This window comes from Coloeus monedula (assembly GCF_965178545.1).
Source record: "Coloeus monedula genome assembly, chromosome: 1".
Classification (NCBI taxonomy): domain Eukaryota; kingdom Metazoa; phylum Chordata; class Aves; order Passeriformes; family Corvidae; genus Coloeus; species Coloeus monedula.
Genome location: NC_138781.1, coordinates 84,189,484 through 84,209,331, shown reverse-complemented (window position 1 = coordinate 84,209,331; position 19,848 = coordinate 84,189,484).

Below are 19,848 nucleotides of genomic sequence, written 5' to 3'. Positions count from 1 at the left end.
ATCTAATAAGCTACTTAAAAAACAAGCAAATAAAAAGTAGACATGTATGTAAAAATCAAATATCAAGCATTCAGAAAAAAATGTTCTTATGAATAACTACAATTGAATTTAGTATCTATCTCTTCCAATAGAAAATTAAAGGCAAATTTGGCTTTGAGTAGCAGGTTTGCTGGTAATAAGAAATAAAAAAAGGAATAATTAAAAAAAAAAAAAAAAAAAAGGGGAAGCCTTACTTAAACCTTCCCTAGTGAGGACTCTGCCACAGTAACCGATTCATACTGCTCTACATTGATGTTTTCTCCTATTACAACTCTTTTGGGAGACTGTTTGGCATGAGAGTGGGTGGCGATATGCAGCACTTTTCCCTTTTTGATTCCCTTAAGACTAGGGAAAACTTAGAGTCTCTTTGATCAGTCTTGATTCATGTCCAAGTGACAGCCCTCCATCATTCAGAATTCATTCATTTTTATCACACCTTCATCTTCCCACTGACATTAATACCTGCACATTAACATTCAAGAAAACTAACCTGATAAATGCACAGGCTTTGTGTATGCCACATTAGAAATTTGACTAATGTTAAATTCACTCACATAAAACTGCTAAGGACTTTCTAAAGGAAAACTCAAATTAATATGAATTCCAGTTACTGAACCAGCAAACCCTTGAATCTTTTGGTAGGTCAATGTGTTGCAGCAAGTGATGCATTCACTCAAAAGGCTTTCTACATCTGTACCGATTCTGAGATGCAAGGAGCTCCTGGAAGTGCAGAAGATAATGATCATAAATAATGATGATTCACTAATCTCCACTATGAATAGCAACAAGTTTTAACAAAAAAAAAAAGACATCAGTAGAATTCCAATAGAATATAATTCTTCACAGTGACATAGGTCAAGCACAGGAAGGGGTTGCTGTGAGAGGCTCTGAAACCTCTGCCCAGGAGTATTTTCAAAGCTCAACTGGATGACACCTCGCATGATTGATCCAACTGTGAAGCTAGCCCTGGTTTGAGCAGGGGATTGGTAAAGATGACCTGCTGAGATCTCACTCACTTTTTTTCTTACTTTGAGTCCTATGATCTACTTTTCTACTGAAAAATACTGAACAAGTTTTAAAATAAAATAAAGCAATAAATCGAAGAAATGAACTCTATGTGGAAAAGTATGTATGTGTGCAAAGCAAAAATTTTCATTCTTAATTTCCAATGGAAAAAGTGTGTTTAAATACCAAAAATAACCCCATTGATAACAGCTATATCTGAAATAGAAGTTTGAATAACTACAAACAGAAAAGAATTATATGTACTGCTGCAAAAGTTGAAATGGTGAGCATGAAACAGCAAGAATTCAGAAATCCATTCCTATTCAATATATGAAGAAAGAAAGTAAATCTAGCTGAATAGATACTTCTGTAAGGGGCGAATAGAGGAATACGCACATGTTGCAAACTGCTTCATAGAACTGAGCTTGTGAATGAAAACATGGAAATTGAATGAATATATATTATTAAAAACATGAACAGAATTAAGGCCAAAGGCAACACTTCACTAAAAAAAATTACATTTCACTGAAGTGGTGAATGATGGAAAGAATCCCATGGATTATGTCAAACTGGGAAAAATATGAAATTTAAATAAATTATGGGAGGCAAATGAAGAATTATATAAGAAAAAAAAGTCTCAGACTTTCTGTTTTCTCTGTTACTCAAAGATTTCCTTTTCACAAACACTTCTCCAAAAGGGTCAGAGCATTTGCTGAAAGAGCAGTACCAAGCTTCTCTTCATCAACTCACCAGGATGTTGAGCATCAACTGATACAAGTGTCAGAGCCTGACCAGAAGAGGAACATATATGTCATTTAGAAAATAAACAGAATGGGAAAAGATATCAACACCAGTTAACAAGAGTATGGATGAATACCTGTTCTTGAAGCACTGGAAGTTAGATAGCACTTATTCTAACTGCAGATTAGGCCATTTCTCTGTCTCTCAATAGGTATAGCATTTACCTTTGCTTGAAGTATACGTGTAATCCAGCCCTACCACACTTCAGTATGCATCAGCACCTTCCTCCCTACACCTTGCTTTCCCAGGCTATCCAGAACTAGCTGGAGGCAGAGGTTGAAAAGATATTTAGGCCAACTCGGTTTATGTTGCATGTGTTATTTAATTCATCTGATGTATGCTCAGGGCAATGGTTGTGTTTCAGGTGTCTTGACCTAATAAATTTTTAGGTAGGCTTAGGCTTGGCCTACAGTTTCAGCAAAAATTTTTGCGGTATGTGAAAAAGAAATCCAATCAAGTGCATCCACCTCTTAAAACTACACAGCCTTGTTAAGGCTTTATTGTTTAATTTTATAAGATGCAGATTATTGTCAATAATCTTGAACAGTCCTTACACATTCATGACTAAACATCTCTTAAGACGTTAGTTGATTGCTACCAATCAGCAAGTTTGCAAGGGTTATGGTTTCAAAATTTAGAATAGGAATATTAAACTCTTTCATGAGATTTATAATTACAGAGGTGAAGTAAGCCTCCTACCTAAGTGGCTTTTTATTAGAACTTTTAAAAAAACCCTCACAACACAGTAGTAAGATTATCAAGTGTTGCTTTTAACTCAGAATAACCACCACACTGAGAAAATAATTATGTGGTGTTCTGCTCTTTTGCAGTATTATCATCTTTCATTATATGTACTGAATATTGCACTGAATGTGAGGGGAGTGGTTTTATTTCGGGGTTTGCAGGGTTTGGGTGAGTTTTTTTCTCTTACCATACCTGTAATGCATATATATATTAAGCAATTATTCTTTGGGTTTTTTTATTTTCCACCTCCAAAGTACAGACAAGCAAAAGTCATAAACAATTCACTAACAGGAACAAAGCATAGATACTTTAGGCTAGTGTTTGCAGAACGGGTACCTCTCATAAGTTGTTTCCAGGATTAACATGTCGGCCTTGATATTTTGCTCTTTCTCTATTTTTCGTATGTCTTATTCTCACTGGTTGTATATTTGATTACAATTTTAGGCATTCAGTTCAGCCAGTATAGCTGCATCTTACTCATATCATAAATCTGACACAAACAGGACCATTAGCTACAGAAAAATTAGGAATAAATCCTCTTCTTCTGGACAGCATGTGGCTCTTTGAATAACAGGCAGGTCCTTTCTCTCTCTAAAACCTTGTGCTTTACATGATATGTACATTTCAATTTTAGCAAAGAAAGAAAGCAGGAGTCTTTTTGCACATTATACAGTCTTCTATTATCTTCAAAGCTGATCTAATTTATTCATTATAAGTGAAGCAGAAAAACATGACATCTGATGGTCTAATTAATATAATCACTTCCTAATAGCATGGGTTTTCAAGTTCAGAGTTTACTTTCATCATCCTTTGTGCAAATAAATTTGATAGATCAAATGTTGACATGAATCCACAGAAATGGTGATCTAACCAAAGCCTTTTTAGCAAGTCATGAATTTTCTGCTTGAAATCTAATCTTGGAGAAAAAGAATCTGCATTTTTTCCCTCTTTCAGGATGTGAGCTGAAAGAAAAATGAAGCAAACATATAAGGAACTGCAGTTATGGTTTCCAGCTGTCATTTTTCACCACTTGGTGCTGTGCATTAAGTAAAAAACTATGAAATAGCCTCTTACAAAACAGAGGAACTGTATTATTCATTTCAAATAGTCTTTAATAGAAATAGTTGTACTCAATTTCTAGTATGGTAATGTTGTAGCCAGCCTTTCAAATTATATTGGACACAAACTTTACATGTTAGATGTATCTTGGATCCCTAATCATCTTCTGAAACTTAGCTACACCACATTTCCAACTCTTCCCAGGCTTATCCAAGCAAAGTATTTTGAATAAATACATTCCAGTAACTGAGGAAATTCTGAGGACAACATTTACTTTGTTAACCATGTATTCCTTTGACTGTCCAAACTCATTTTACTCAAAAAGATCCACACTGTATTCAAGCAGTGACTGTCACAAAATTAGATTTTAATGAAACTAATACTAAATTATTTTATTCCAAGCAAGGAAATATGTTTATTCTAACTAACCCTCTGTCATTGTTTAATCCTAGACAGCAAGTAAGTCCCACAGAGCCACTTGTTCACTCCCCAAGCCCAGCATCCACTGATTATGTATTCCTAAGATTGTCTATGTGATGTCCATGCCTTATAATATTACAATAACAAAATTTGCAGTTAGTGAACACTGCCTATCTTTGAGCTATTATTATGGCAGTCTCAAATTACTGTGGAATAATGCACAATGCCAAGGAGAGAAGAGGGTGGGCAGACCATGTTTCATGATTGATGCCGCCTATTCTGAAAATCACTGCCTCAGTTCTTCATTTTTTTCCTTCTTCAAGGACTACAAATGAGCATAACAAGGCAGGTTTTTGCACAGAGATTCTTAAAATAGTTGTTATTAAGGCCAGATTAACAGGGAGAAAAAGTATGTTAACATGACTCTCTACAGTACACTCCCTTTCTCTGAAACATATCCTGGAGTTTACTCTTGGTCACAGCTCTGCCTGCACTCTCAGGACACATCTATTTGAAATGTCTTCATCGTCTTGACAATCAGATACACAGAGCTGTAGTCCTAAATGGGCGAAGACACTTCCTCACCTACAATAATCTATTTCTCAAATTTTGATTAATGCTCCTTCCTTTTCCACAATGGTTTTCATTGCCACAAGAAGTTAAATACATATTCTCCAACTTTTCTCAAGTCTGAAATTCTGTGTGTTTACAGTTCTTCTCAAGACTTTTGATTGTATGTTTTATACAATATTTTTATGAAATCATAAACTATTCATAGATTCCTCTAGTCCTTAATCTCCACAGTAAAGTCAAATTTTGCAAGAAGATACATGCAGCTCTTTTGACTCCACATATAACGCATATCATAGCACAAAAAATGAATTCCTTAGTTGAGAGACTAAATTCTGATGTGTCTTGGGCACTCCTCCTCTTTTTAACTATTTTCATATGAAAATACAATACTTTTCAGCCTTGAGGAGAGATGACTGAGAGGGAACCTCATCATGTGTATAAATATCTAAAGCAGGGGTGTCAAGAGGATGAATCCAGGCTCTTCTCAGTGCTGCTGACCAATAGAACAAGAGGCAATAGGCAGAAACAGATTCACAGGAAGTTCCACCTGAACTTGAGGAAGAACTTTACTGTGTAAGTGACCGAGCACTGGAAAAGAATCCCCAGGGAGGCTGTAGAGTCTCCCTCACTGGAGATATTCAAGAACCATCTGGATGTATTTCAGTGCAATGTGCTCTAAGATGATCCTGTCTGAGCATGGACGTTGGACCAGATGCCCACGGTAGTCCCTCCCAACCACAAGCAGGGAGGTTGACCAATTCTGTGATTCTGTGACTGTCTATACAGTGTGTCCATTCACAAGAGCAGACATTTACAAAGGATGCATTAATACTTTACTTGCTTGAAGAAAATAGATTTTGTACAGCACTGTGTGCTAATATCCAGATTTTCTTAACTTTGGACAGCAACACATGTACTTGCCTCTTGAGCAGTGAACAATGGTGCTTTACTCTACTAACCTGGATGGCAATAAAAAAGTATTCCCAATAGATGTTTGTTCTACATATGTGAGGATGATTGGCCTGCAGGAAAATCAGAACAACCTTATTTATTCCAACAAAGAGCAGTTTAAAACAAAGAATTTTCATTATCGTGCTGATATTGTAATATTTTTTTGTATCTGATGAAACTCTAGTTTCTCTTTCTTTTTCAAATTGCTCTTTTTTCAAACCTCAGCCACATAGTCTGGATTTCCTGTTGTCATGCAGGTCTCATATATACAACTTACTTTTCTGAAGTGTGAAACTCTTCCCTTCATTCTGATGGGCTTCAAAATTTTGGTTTTGCCACCTTGTTGTTTAAGAAACTCCCATCCCACCACTACATTTGGTTTTGTCACAAGAAAGAGACAAAGACCAGAAGAATATTTTTTTACTTTTCTATACTGTCTTTTATCCAGTAGCATCCCATTGCACTAAGAGTCGCTACTATATGCTCAATATTGATGGTATATAAAGAAATAGCATTATTTTATTGCTAGATAACACAGGTAAAAAGCTGTGCAGTGTCTAACTACCTAAAGCAGAAAAGGAAGAACATCAGTCCTAAAAAGTAGGACCCAGGCAGACTAATGGGGAAGAATGATGGTTAAAAAAACCCTAAAAGTTAATATTTTTAAGGAAACGACTGATCATGATATAAAATTGTAGTTACAAACATGCTGCTAGCAAGGATTTTCTTGCTATTTTCTAAGTCCGTGAGAGACTTTTCTCTCCCACAGAAGAGGTAGCAGAGTTATGCAAACAATCAAGACACCTGCAACCTTGAAAAGTCTTGTTTATGGTATAGTAGAACATATTTTGACAATGGATGTTTTAGGATTTTAGCCAATCACCCCAAGGGGTGGCTGGTCCTTTGTCCAATTAGACTATGAAGAAAAAAGTCTATAATAGAGTTTGTAAAATAATTAAATAAATCAATCTTGCTGCACGATTCCTGCCTGCTGGATCTTCTCTCCTCCTCCTCCCTGTGACTGCAGGACATGGTGATATACCATAGGGCCCAGGCCTGCGGTAAAATAAAATAAAAGAACAACAATCAAAGATGCTGATACATAATGCAATCTGGTCTGTTCTTCAAACAGCTATTCTTGAGTATGGTAGACAAGTATTGCCAGTCTATGAGGTTGATTTGAAAAGAAAACACATTCAGAGAGACAAGAAATCATTTACTGTAGTTTTCAAGAAAGCAAATAATTCTGTTATTTATACAAGACATGACATTTCTGCAAGATTGGTTGCTTTTAGACTGATGATCAGAACTACGCCTGGGCACTTACAAATACATAAAAAAACCCCAAATAAAACAACCTAACTTTAAATGTTTTATTTAATGCATTATCTATTCCTATACAAAGGGTATATACAAATTATTAAAAAAACCCAAGAAACATTATGTTATTTGTATTGCCAAAGTTCCCTACATTTACAAATTATTAAAATGCCCAGTGACAGCCTTTGGTTACAAAAATATATCAGAAATACTGATCCATAAATAATTTTCATTCTGGGAATAACTTGGGATATGGAATGAGACTTTTCTATGTTCTACATAATATTAAAAGCAACAAACAAACAAACAAAAAAACCTTAGAATTTTTTTACAGAAATCACTAGTGAAATGATCACTGAAAAAAATACTCTACCCAAATCTCTGAACTTCAGACTAATATGAACATGTACTAAGCAGAATTTCTACTTCCTTCAAAATTTCACGAACTGCTGCATCACTCACAGGTTACATTTGTTTATCTGATCTGTAACATGTCATCTGGATATAGGTGAAGCAACTGATTCAAAACACCCTACAGTTCTCCTTTTCAGTTGCAAGAAATAATATCTCAAAGGAGAAAGGAATTTTCCCTGCATTATTGTTTGCAGCTGTGGCTACACTATACATGTAATATATTAGTCAATAAGTAGATTATAGCCATAGTGAAGTTTTTTAGCATAGAAACTGTGACCATAATGTTTTTAGACTATTTGAATGATACTGTCAATAGCACAAGTAAAATTTGTTTTCAAACCACTTGCATAAAAAACCAGAAGGCCATACTGTCACCTTGGTCTGCATATATAAGGCAATTTAAAAATATTTCTCTCTTCTTCATTTAACTTTAGTTTTATTCCACAAGAATATTTCATGAAAGGGAAATAATGGAGAAAACTCTGTCAAATAAGGCAAGGTAGATAGCTGTTACTTATTGACAATATTGACTGCAAGTAAGTCAGACTTATTTATCCAGTCAAAAGCTGAATTTCAAACCATAAAAGCTACAGTATCCTGCAATTGAACTGAGGGAAAATATGTATTCAAGCAAAATATAATTGACATGGATCATTTAGCAACAGAGAGTTACAGCACTTCAATTTGCAGAAAGGAAAAGGACCTTGATTCTCAACACAGCAAGGCACTAAAAGAGCTTTACTTAGGGGTCAGGAGGCACAGAGGTCCTTGACAGTTCAAGTGACTTTTTTTTTTTATCCCTACTTCTGCTCATCAACTCATCTAGAAGATGCTTTTCTTCCCCATTTCCAGTAATGGAAAGAAAGCACATTGCTCTCAGAACAAAAACTACAACCACAAAGCTTGAACACGTAAGAGTGACCTGGAGAAGAGGCTTGGTAATTAACATGAGTATGCTGATGGTTCATGGCATGAGAATCTACTAGTAAACATAAAATGACAGAAACTAATGGCATAAGTCATGTTTTGACGGTATAAATGAGGAAATATGGAATGTCCACTGTCTTGTATCACTGATAGTACAAGAAAATGGACTAATTACCTGTTCTTTAGAAAAAAAATAATAACTGCAAGAGTTTGTGGAGCTCATTAAATGCTAGGTGATCCCCAGGAAGTCTTGACTGGTTTACAAAACTTTTGAATTCCTTAAATGTGTGTACACTATGGAAGAGAAAGCAAACTGACTGGATAGATAAATTCAAGCCTATTTTTTTCTCTCGATGATTATTATGGGGGGAGGGAAGTGGTGATTTTTGTTTTATTTTCTTTTATTTTTCTATGCCTGCATTTGTGAGGGCAGCCAATGTTTAAGACCACCGCTAATGACCAGTGCTAATGACAAGTGCTACCTGCTAATGATATTGCAACAGCCTGTTACAACTGCAGTATTAGTGAGTTTTCCTTACTTTTGAAGGCATTTGATGTCTCCCTTGTGTGTTACCATTAACCCTGAATATTTGGAGTAATTCATAGCTCAGACCATATATTTAGATTTTTTAAAGTGCTTTCTGGACCATAGAGGGTTCTTCTCACCTTTGAGGCTTCTGGTATGCTAAAGACAAATGGAAGTTTGGGAAAAGGGTAGCAGTCAGAGTCTGAGCCCAAGCCCATGGCCTCGTTTAAATTTGGTTGCAAACCTGGTCCCTGACCAAGTCTAACCTTGGGTCTTTCAAGGTTCTGGTATTCTCCCACTTGTCAGTTAGTCCTCTTTAAAGTATGCTAGTGAGACATCACCACAAGATCTCACAGAAAAGAGTTAGGAAGACTTAGGAATGGAGTTTAAGAACATCCTTAAGAAGCACAACGTGTTTAAGAACTACAGTGATGGGGGACAGAGCTCAGACAAACATACATGGCAACCAGCAAGCAAGTTAAAATGGGACTGTCTCCTTTTGTCCTCCTTATTTCCATTTTCCCATGCTTATTTCTCCTCCAATCCACCTCCAACCCTTTCCCTGCCTTTGGCTCCATCCCTAACATCATGGAATAATTTTGTACATTCCCACATTGCCCCTATAACATCCCACTATAAGTTTCACATAATCCCACAAGCCTTCTCAAATATCTCAGATATAAACATCCCCCACTTATCATTTACAAAATATTAATCTCCACAACTTTGAGTTGTTCCCTCAGTGGCATTTGCTCAATCCCTCATCTGAGATATGCTCTTTGGTCTCTGTTATCTCCTGTGCCTTAGTGTTTGTGTATTTAGGTGGGGTTTATTACTCTTTCTGTCTCTTGTTTTTATCTTTAATACCTATTAACTATATATGCCCATAAACTAGATGTCCTTACATTCCAAGCATCTACACATCCTGTATATTCTGCCTATCCATAAGCTTCCTACTGTCACCTGGAAAATGTACTTAACACTAAGCAACCTTTGGTAACATCTCTCACTCTGGTGACATCTGAAGTTTGACACATAATCTTTAAGTACCCATTCCAGGTTTGTTTTCAGATGCCATGAAGTTTTCCTAGGCCTTTGTGAGCTCAAAGTCTGTGATTTGATATGGCCTGCTGACTTACAATGCTATAACATTCTTTTTACAGGCATCTTCTGCACTAGCACAGTGTTTTGTACAAGGATGTGAAACAAGACATGGAGATAGTACAAAGCAGTAAGGTTTGCTTTAAGCATGGGCAAGAAGCATACATGCCAAAACAGAGGGAAGTAGCTAAACCAAGATGCCGTTGGGTTGAATGCTAGAGAAAGCCATGAATTAAGTCTAATTAAAACAGGCTCAGAACTATGCAGCGGATTACAGGGCTGTACTACTATCACTGCCATTGAAGACTCTCTGCAGGCCTGTAATCAGTCTCATGTTTTACTGTCTCTGTACCACTTAGTGTAGAGATTGTTGCTGTAGCATTTCATTAATCAGAAATGACCTGGCTCAGACTACTCTCTCTCTTTCATATAAGAAATGTGACTAACCCAATCTCATGTCCAATTTGCAAACAGGTAAAGGAGAACTTTTAGTAACTAAACATGAAAACACCGATTCTAATTCCATACCCAGAAAACTCTGATTCCCTTACTGTAACCTTACCCATCTTCTGCTTCCTCAGCTGAGCCCTCTAACCAAAACAACTCTGTGTTCCTTTGCTCTCTACAGTTTCCCAGCTATTGATTTCAGTCTCATGCTACTCAGTGCAAAACTTCAGTCTCAGCGTGAGAAAGGTTGCTTCCTCATTTTACTGTCTTTCATTCCCAACACATTCCTAGCAAAACAAAAGTATCCTGTGACTGTCAGGGTTTCGATCCTGAGGATCCTGCAGCACTAATGTTACTGTTACAGATTATACCTTGCTGCATTACACATAAGACAGCATACATCTAAACACAGCCAGAAGCCACATATATTCATCAACACCAAAGGCAGTATTGGCACCCAAACAGAGGACTCATTTTCAGGTAACACTGAATCCAGATTTTGTCTGACCATTAACTAAAAGGGCACTGGTTCCATATTTGCCTTATATGAGAGCGTAGTGCTGAATATGGTGTTGAAAAAAGGGGCTAATCTGCAGGTGCCTTTACCCTCTATGGTCCAGCTACAGGTATGGATCTCTATATAATGTATTTCACGAAGGCCAGTGTATAAATTGAGTGCTGGCTATCTCCAGGTTATACCAAATTATTCCTAATCAGATGCATGTTTTGCTATGTCTGTTTCAAGGGCACAGTCATCAACATTACCTTAATGATTTTGTGGAGCGCTGTAGTCCATCAGGATAATTGGAAGCACATCCATATTCTAGAGTGCATTCTTACACTATAGAAATATTCTTCAGAACATTTGAAAAAAAGAACAGTGCTATATCCATCAAACACCCTGATTCAAAAACTGGAAGAGAATCAAACACCATACACTTTAACCTTGAATATCAGGGGATGGAACAGATTTGTTTTATCATAAAAATTCTGCCATGTAACTGAAGAAAAGCTATGCTATAAGAAAATCCTTCGTTTTGCAAATCACCCCAACATGACCACAAAATGGGGATCTTTATGCTAAAAACTATGTTGGCAGCTATCAGTAGGGAGTATCAAGAGTGAGTTGCTCAGTAAAGGGAGGTGACCTGGCACCTGAGTGTGACAGCAAGCCTGAAAGGGCAGTACCTGTGCATGAGCAAAGACTCACGGTACCCACAAAAGCTGAACAGAGTGAGCCTGAAGACCAGTGATCTCCAGAGAAGCCCATGGTGATGAGGTAAGTCTAAGGCCAGCCAGCAAGCCAAGGTGCAGCAAGACACAGCCAGGCAAAGGCACAGCTGCAGCATTGCTCTGACAGATCCCAGTGGAAAAAGCCTGCATTTAAAAACATCACCCAAGTGAAGGGGACACATGCCTATCAAGGCTTTGGGAACCTCTTGCTCAGACATGTAGCTAACTCAAAGCCAGACAGGTGCCACATCAAATTTGTTCTGTAGACCTGGCAGTCAGAACAGAAGGATATTTGGGAGGGTGTTTGCTGTCCTGACAGGTACAGTCAAGAATAACATAGTGCCATTATATTCCCAGTTGTCTCTCTTTTAAGCTAAACAGACTATGGCAATAGTCTAAATATTATAGTACATTATCCATTTAAAATATCTTTGTCTTTTATAAACTGCTTTTGCTATAGGGCAGAAGTTACAACAAAGTTTTTCCATCACCCTGGTCTTTCTTAAAAACCCCTAGACTATCTGCTGAGAAATATCTGCTCTATCTAGCTCAGATTTGGCAGGCCACTGTATTTCCTAGTCATTCCAGTGACCATTTACCTAACAGAAACAAGAAACATAACTGATCTGCAGGCTTGATTCAAATGTTCTATTCAGCACTTCAAGACACTAGAAAGCGAGACCAGCAACTGTGGTTTCTCAATTGCTCCTCAGACCAGCACTACTAATAGTCAATATTAGCATGCAATTAACATAAAACAAAATACTTTTTATTACAGTAGAAACCACTCCCACAAGATGTCACAAGATAGCAAGATGGCAAAACACTTACTTTGATTCTTTTTCTGCCACTGGAATAAATATTAATGTTGTCCCTTGAGTAGGGATTCAGTCAACCTAAGAAGCTCCTCATGAGTGGTAGTTTCCACTGTGTTTTTGTTACCTACACAGTATAAGTTGTCCAGAGTGGTCCTGGTAATCTGTTCACTCATACTGCTTGCAGCTTTTTGACCTTTACATAGGAGCTACATAGGCTGTTATGCTTTAAAATTTTGACATCACTGGACTGCAGCCTTAGATTTCCTCCAGCATTCATATGGCACTTAGTGATTTTCATGGATTCAGAGCTATACAGCTGAAGCCTGCTATCAAGGATTTGGTTTGATTCAATCTTTGCAGTCTGAATAGACTTTTTTTTTCCCTGGGTTTAAATTTGTGCCACAGAAAAAAACCTCAATGCCATGTAAGCTTTATAAGCACTACAAATTATGAACTGAAATAGGATGTAAATATTGTCTCTAAATGCATCTTGAGATAAGCTACTCCATCAAACAACAAACAAACAAAACCAGCAAACAATGAATTTAACATGGAAAATGTCATACTGCTAACAGAGCACTCATGTACCAGAACAAACTTGCCGAGGAAGAGGCAATAACAAAATACCCCATTACTTTTGAGAAGATCATCAGTGAATTTATTTAAACAAATATATAAAACATGATGACTGCATAATAAATACTGGGCTTAACTGACAGGTGAAATATTTGAGTTGCTATCTTACTAAAATATCAAACAACACTATACCAAATTTCTGACAATTGTACTGGAAGATTGAGTCCTAAGAAAACTCCAGGCAAGGAGTGAGGGGCTTGTCCTCTTAATATTCCATCTAAGTGGCTAATGTTGACCCTTCCTCTTGCATGCATTAGAATACATGTAACAGCCTCATTTGAAAATTTCTAAAGTATTAAACAAATGGCTGAAAATTGTAGGTCAATGTGAGAGCAACTGTGAATTACCCTTGGCTCTAATACTATCAAAAAACATATCACCACAGCACAGTGGGATTTAAAGTATGACAGCAACTCCAAAATACTGAGAATTTTAGGCCAGTTTCCTAACCCAGGCAGTACTTAACAACCTTCCTCCAAATCACCAGTTGTTTAAATGAGATAAGTAATGTGTATGTTCCAGCCTATTTCCATAAATAGATACATTTTTACAAAACCTATATTAACATTTCCGCTTAGATATATCACCATTCCTCCACTGAACTTTCTGTTCCTTTCGCCAAAAATAGATGATGAAGTACAAAAATTATAGTCCTAAACACTGCAGTATTTTCCCCCCTAAGAAATACCTGTAGGTATGCAGGTCACATGGTATTTTATTAAACTTTCAAAATATTTAGTGTTTGCCTATATCTGTCAACAATTTAAAACACTATTAATTTGTCTAAATATTTAGACCATAAATATTGGAAGCTGTGGAAGCAGAAGAGAAAAAAAGTAAGAACAGTTTATCCTTTCACACAAAAGCTAGTAAAAATTTGTAACAACATAGGACTAAAACTAAATAAAGAGGTAAAAGGGCTAGTTACTATTAAGGCTTTGGACCACAATTTCAAGATTTCCATTTGTGGTCCTATTCCTCACTGGCTGAGCTAATAGAGACCAAAACCATGGAGACGTCATGAAGGGACAGCAAAACAACCAAACTCTACATATTTAAAAAATAATAGTATTTTCAAAATCAAAAGAAGCCAGCACCTAAGTAGGGTTGGAGCACAACCTAAGATTGTACAATTTTAATTAGGGATGGGAAGGTGGAGAGAGTCCTTGTTCACATTCCAGACATTCATGTCAAGCTCTCCTGAAGCAGCACTACATCTGCCAGACAAATTCACCCCCACTTAGCTGGCACAAGGCTTAGGGGAGCAATAGACTGTTGGAACTTCATCATGCTGTCCACAGTGAAATGCTAACATCAGACAGCCATATGCTGCCATAAAAAGTTTGAGAGCCAACAAGTGCTGAAAAAAGCAGTGGGGACACAAAGTTGTATTGCAGCACGCGTGTCACAGGATTCTGAGATGTTGTGCACCTGCAATATTGGAAAAGAATACAGGACAGGATAATTACATCATCAAGCAAACTGTGCAATGCCAGACGGCTGTAAAGGAGCATCTCCTCTCCTTCCCTATTCCTCTGCTTCCCTCTCTTCCCTTGGGAAAATTTACCATTATCTTTTGCATAAAACTCCAACTGTTTTATGCAATATACAGCAACAAAACAAGTTCCTCCTCTCATCAGAATATATGGGCTTCAGCTGGGATCTAAAAAGAAGATGAAAACTCCATTTCTAACTGAAGTATCTGCATTTACTGGAGCAGAACCAGCCACAGGGCAAAGTTTCTAACCAATCCACAAGAAGAAAACCACATTTATAGCAAGCCCAGCTGCTCTCTATTAGTGGTATTGCCTCTATCTAGCCCTACTTTAATCACAAGTGTTAACAAAAGTCACTCTTAAAAACAAATCATTAACATTTGACACAAACTGTGAGGCTTACTTTTTCAGAACATTTCCCAGAAGTCATCAGGCAAAGCCACATTCGTAATCTTCCTTTTAAATCGTAATGTTATATCAGTCAACTCAGCAAGCAATTAAGTCTAACATTTGATCAAAGTAAAAGAAACACAAACTTGCTTCCTTTACCTTGATTATTGAGAATTTAAAGTAAACATTGAAGTAAGCAAACACATATTTTAATTATTTTAAAAACAAGGAGCAAGAGATAAAAATCTCTGTGATTTGTAGTTCATTAGAATCTGATATTTGAGGGGGATTTTTAAGACTTCTTTTTTTTTGGAGTAGCACAGAGTATTTTTGCTGTGGGTAATTATTGTTTGCCAAGAAGTAAGCTAGATATCTGCAAAATGGGGAAGTTAGAATAAGTGCTGAGATTTTTCAATTAAAAAAAAAAATCCAGTGCCTTATGTCAAGCTTTAGCAAGTCTTTTTGTAACTAATAAAGAAAAAATTTATGTTTGTGTCTCTCTACTGAGGTTCTGGGAAGTTCTTTTTCTCAGCTGATGTAGAAGCCATTGGATAAAAGCATGTGTTCATGTATATAATTTGTGCAGGTCTGGACATCTGCCTACAGTTTTTGTTGTTATGATGTTCCCAGAATTTTCATGTTTAACAATAGAACTGTGTGAAAGTCCGAGCATCCAATTCCATACCTAAACCCCTTGAACACCAATTGCATTCTAGATGTATTAGGATCTCTGCCTTTTAAGTCAGAGTTTAACACATGGCAAAAGTTATACAAATATAGGAGAGAATCACTGCTCTGAGAGCAGAGACAACAAAATTGACATAGATCATGGAATTATTTAGGTTGGGAAGGACCTCTAAAATCATCAAGTCCAACCACGAATCCAGTACTGCCAAGTCCAGCACTAAACTACGTCTCTCATTCATCTACTCATCTTTTAACTACCTCCAGGGATGGTGACTCAAGAACTTCCCTGGGCAGTGTCTTCCAAAAATGTTTTAAAAGGATCATTGGTAGAGCAGCAGACAGAATAATATACTGTGATCTTATGTCAGCAGCATAATACATGGGAATTTAGGTCCGTGAATATGGCAGAGGAGTTCATTACAATCTCTAAGCCTGTGCATCCTGTAATTTCCATGTCATCTATTGAGATTCTCATTCGAATTCTCCTCTATGATAGGTTTCAACATGTGGTCATCAGGTAATTAAATTTCCTCTCTAGTGCTATCTTTATATTTATTATTCTTTTCTGGCAATAAGTAGTGTATAGTTAGTTTCTTTTTTAATTTTTAGTCTCCAGATATGGTTTATTAAAATACACGATTTTCCATACTATTACTCTGGAGTTTTATGTACTTGTTTTTTTCCTGCCTGGATATTACCCTCACCAGTTTGAATTCCTGTGTTTTAACTAGGATTTTACATGAAAAGTGAGGCAGACAAGATACAGTACCACTGCTAAAAGGATATTTTTCAGTTTGAAAACAAAACTCAAGCTATGTTGATTTACCTAGGGAAGAAAATGAAATGGAAATGCTGCTACTCTTCTGCTTAGTAGTCTGATTAACTTTGGGAGATGTAACTTCTTAAATTTCACTGTTGAGGAAAACTCTTCATGCATCAACCCAGATAACTGCATTGATTTATCCACATTAAATTAACAACTTATGAGTACTGCAATAGCAAAACATTAAGAAAAAAAACCAAACATAACTTGTTTTGATCAATCAAAGGAAATTTATGCTGAAAGTTATTGTCATCAAAAAATGTCAGAAGAAAGGCTCAACATGGAGGTGTTGTCTCACAGGACAATTAAACCAATCTAGCAGGCAGCTTCAGTGTGAAGGGGTGGTCCTGCCCCCTCACTGTCCCACACTCCGACCAGGAAATCACCCAATTTTCTTCATACTTACATGGGTATCAAATTGATTGTATGGCAAGGCAATCCTAGGAGCTAAATGATGAAAAACTAACCTTAAAGAGAAAACAAAAAACCAAAAGCACAAACAATCTCAGAAACAATCTCTTCTCTTCAGAAAATAATGGTTACATTCTACAGATTGCCTTTTTAACTACTGGAAAGATTATTCCAGGTGATCACATGATTTCTCAAAGGGCTTAGGAGTATGGACAGGTCCCAGTTGTCTGGAAGCTGGCAAATGTTGTCCCAGTTTTCAAGAAAAGCAAGAAGGATGACCCTGGAAAATACAAGCCTGTGTCAGTCTCACTTCAGTGCCCGGTAAGATTATGGAGAAGATTGCTCTGGGAGTCACTGAAAAATACCTGAAGGTAAACACAACAACTGGTCACAATGCAGAGTTTGCCAAAAATTCTAATTTGGGAGAAGCTGTTGATTCCCTCACAGGCAGAGAAGCTCTTCAGAGAGACCTCAACAAATTAGAGATGGGCAATCACCAACTCTATGAAGTTTAACAAAGTGCCAGATTCTGCACCTGGGATGGGGAGGATGTATGGACAGACTGGACAACAAGAAACTGGAGAGCAGTGCTGCAGAAAGGGACCTGGGGGTCCTGGTCGATAGCAAGTTGAACATGAGTCAGTGTTGGAACCCTGGGTTTAGAGAACTTAGGTTTCTGGGATATAATTATATATAAGTGTAACAATATGGAGGATTTGGGGTGTGGATTTATGTCTTCTTCTTTCTCCTTCTGCTTCACAAATCTGAATGATCTGTCATTGGGTCAAAAGTCCCACACTGCAGGACATGAAAATTTAGCAATTGGGTTGTAAGTAAAAACATATTAGTTGTATTTCATAATTGGTTAATTTAGACTTTTAAAAGCCTTGAAAGTTAAAACTCACAGCCATTTTCCACCCTGCCAACTAAGAGGCACATACCGTGCAGCTGTGCTACAGATAAGAAAATAATAAACATCAATTAGAAGAAAAGCCTTTTAACCCAAACTCTGAGTAAAAGAACTCGAAATACAAAAAAAAAAGAGAAAAATAAGTCAGCAGTGCCCTGGCAGCCAGGAGGGCCAGCCCTGTCCTGGGGGGCATCAGGCACAGCATTGCCAGCCGGGCAAGGGAGGGGATTGTCCCACTCTGCTCTGCACTGGGGCAGCCTCACCTCGAGTGCTGGGGGCAGTTTTGGATGCCACAAATATGACATTAAGCTCTTAGAGAGAATCCAAAGCAGGGGTACAAAGGTGGTGAAGGGCATTGAGGGGAAGCCGTATGAGGAGCAGTTGAAGTCACTGGGTCTGTTCAGCCTGGAGGAGACTGAGGGGAGACCTCTCTGCAGTTACAACTTCCCCATGAGGGGAACGGGAGGGGCAAGCCAAGAATGAGTTTAACATGGATCTCTTCTCTGTGGTGACCAGGGACAGGATCTGAGGGAACAGCATGAAGCTGAGATGGGAGATTTAAGTTGAGCATTAGGAAAAGTTTCTTCTCCCAGAGGGTGATTGGGCACTAGATCAAGCCCACCACGAAAGTGGTCACAGCACCAAGCCTGGTAGTGTTCAAGAAGTATTTGGACAATGCTCTCAAGACACACAGTGTGGCTCTTGGGGATGTCCTGTGCAGGGCCCCAAGTTAAACTCAACAATCCTTGTGGCTCCCTTCCAGTCCAAGATATTCTATGATTCTAACAGAGGTTTTCAGCCTGGTGACAGAAACTGAAGCTAAAACCCATTGCTCTGACTGATGCTGAGGTTCAAGATCTAGGGCAAGAGCAATGCTATTAATTTATCTAAAAGATGAATAGTAGGCTCCAGATAAACCAAGAATGAATACTAATACTTTTATTGTTTTCAGGGAAGAACTGGCACAAAGATTTTCAGAAACCAATTTTCATGCAGCAAGCTGGTTTTATTAGGATATGATGAAGGAGTTCACTGAAAAGATTTGGAATTACAATGAGGAACATTTTAACCTATAACCTTTTCTTGACATTCTGTTTGCTCTTAATCACCTGTACTTCATTTAATATCAGAACTATGTTTTCTTAAATATCATCCTGGTTATTCTATGGGGGAAGGGGGAAAAAGAATTTACACTCTGAAGTGAACTGAAACAGACACACTGGCATTTGCACAGCATGTCAGATGTTGGGAGAAATCAAACACTACATTTCATCTTTAGCTGTCAGCCTGATACTGGTACAGTTGCTGCTGCAAGGATGTTTCCAGGAAGTCTACAATTCAAAAGGAAGGGAAAGGATGAAACCATCTTAAAATATCAGAAGACTGTGTGATAATCAGTCTAAATGGTCTTGCCTCTGATTTTAGGACTGCATTGAAAGTCATAGGGCACACATTAACTGTCACAAGCATGATTCTGCTGGTGCAGAGTGCTGGGCAACAAAGAAATCAGCTGCTGCTTAGCCCACATCCGTGCACAATAGCTGCTAATGGAGGTTCTCTTGGCAGAAGATGTTTATCTTCATGTTTGTTGTACTTGAGCATTAGTCAGATCGTCAAAGTGACTGGCTGCATTTAAGCTGCAGTGATAGAGGAGGTTTGTGTTCAGCCACTGAGACAGAATAGTAAATGAGCAAAAGAAGGGAAACATGGAACTGGCTTGCACAGATTACCACAGCACACATAGCCTGTCAGACACGGGATGATTTGCCTTATTAAGTATTCATTAAAGTATGTGGGGGACTTGGTGGAAGGAAACAGAGTTTGACAGACAATCTGCACACACTACCTGAAAAAAATGCCACCTAAATCCTCAGTAGAACAGAGAATTTGGAATCAAAAATTGTTGCTTATATGTAATTTCTTGTATTAGTGATCCCAATACCTGACAGTCCACATCCATTTATACGTTTACAGAATGAAAGGTGATATAGCACTTTTGTATGATGCAAACATTTGCTTACAAATTAAATCAGTGGAAGATAATGGGGCAATCCAAAGGGTATCTCTATTTTCTTTCTTTTCTTATTTAATCCCAAGTGTATATACAGAAAATATCT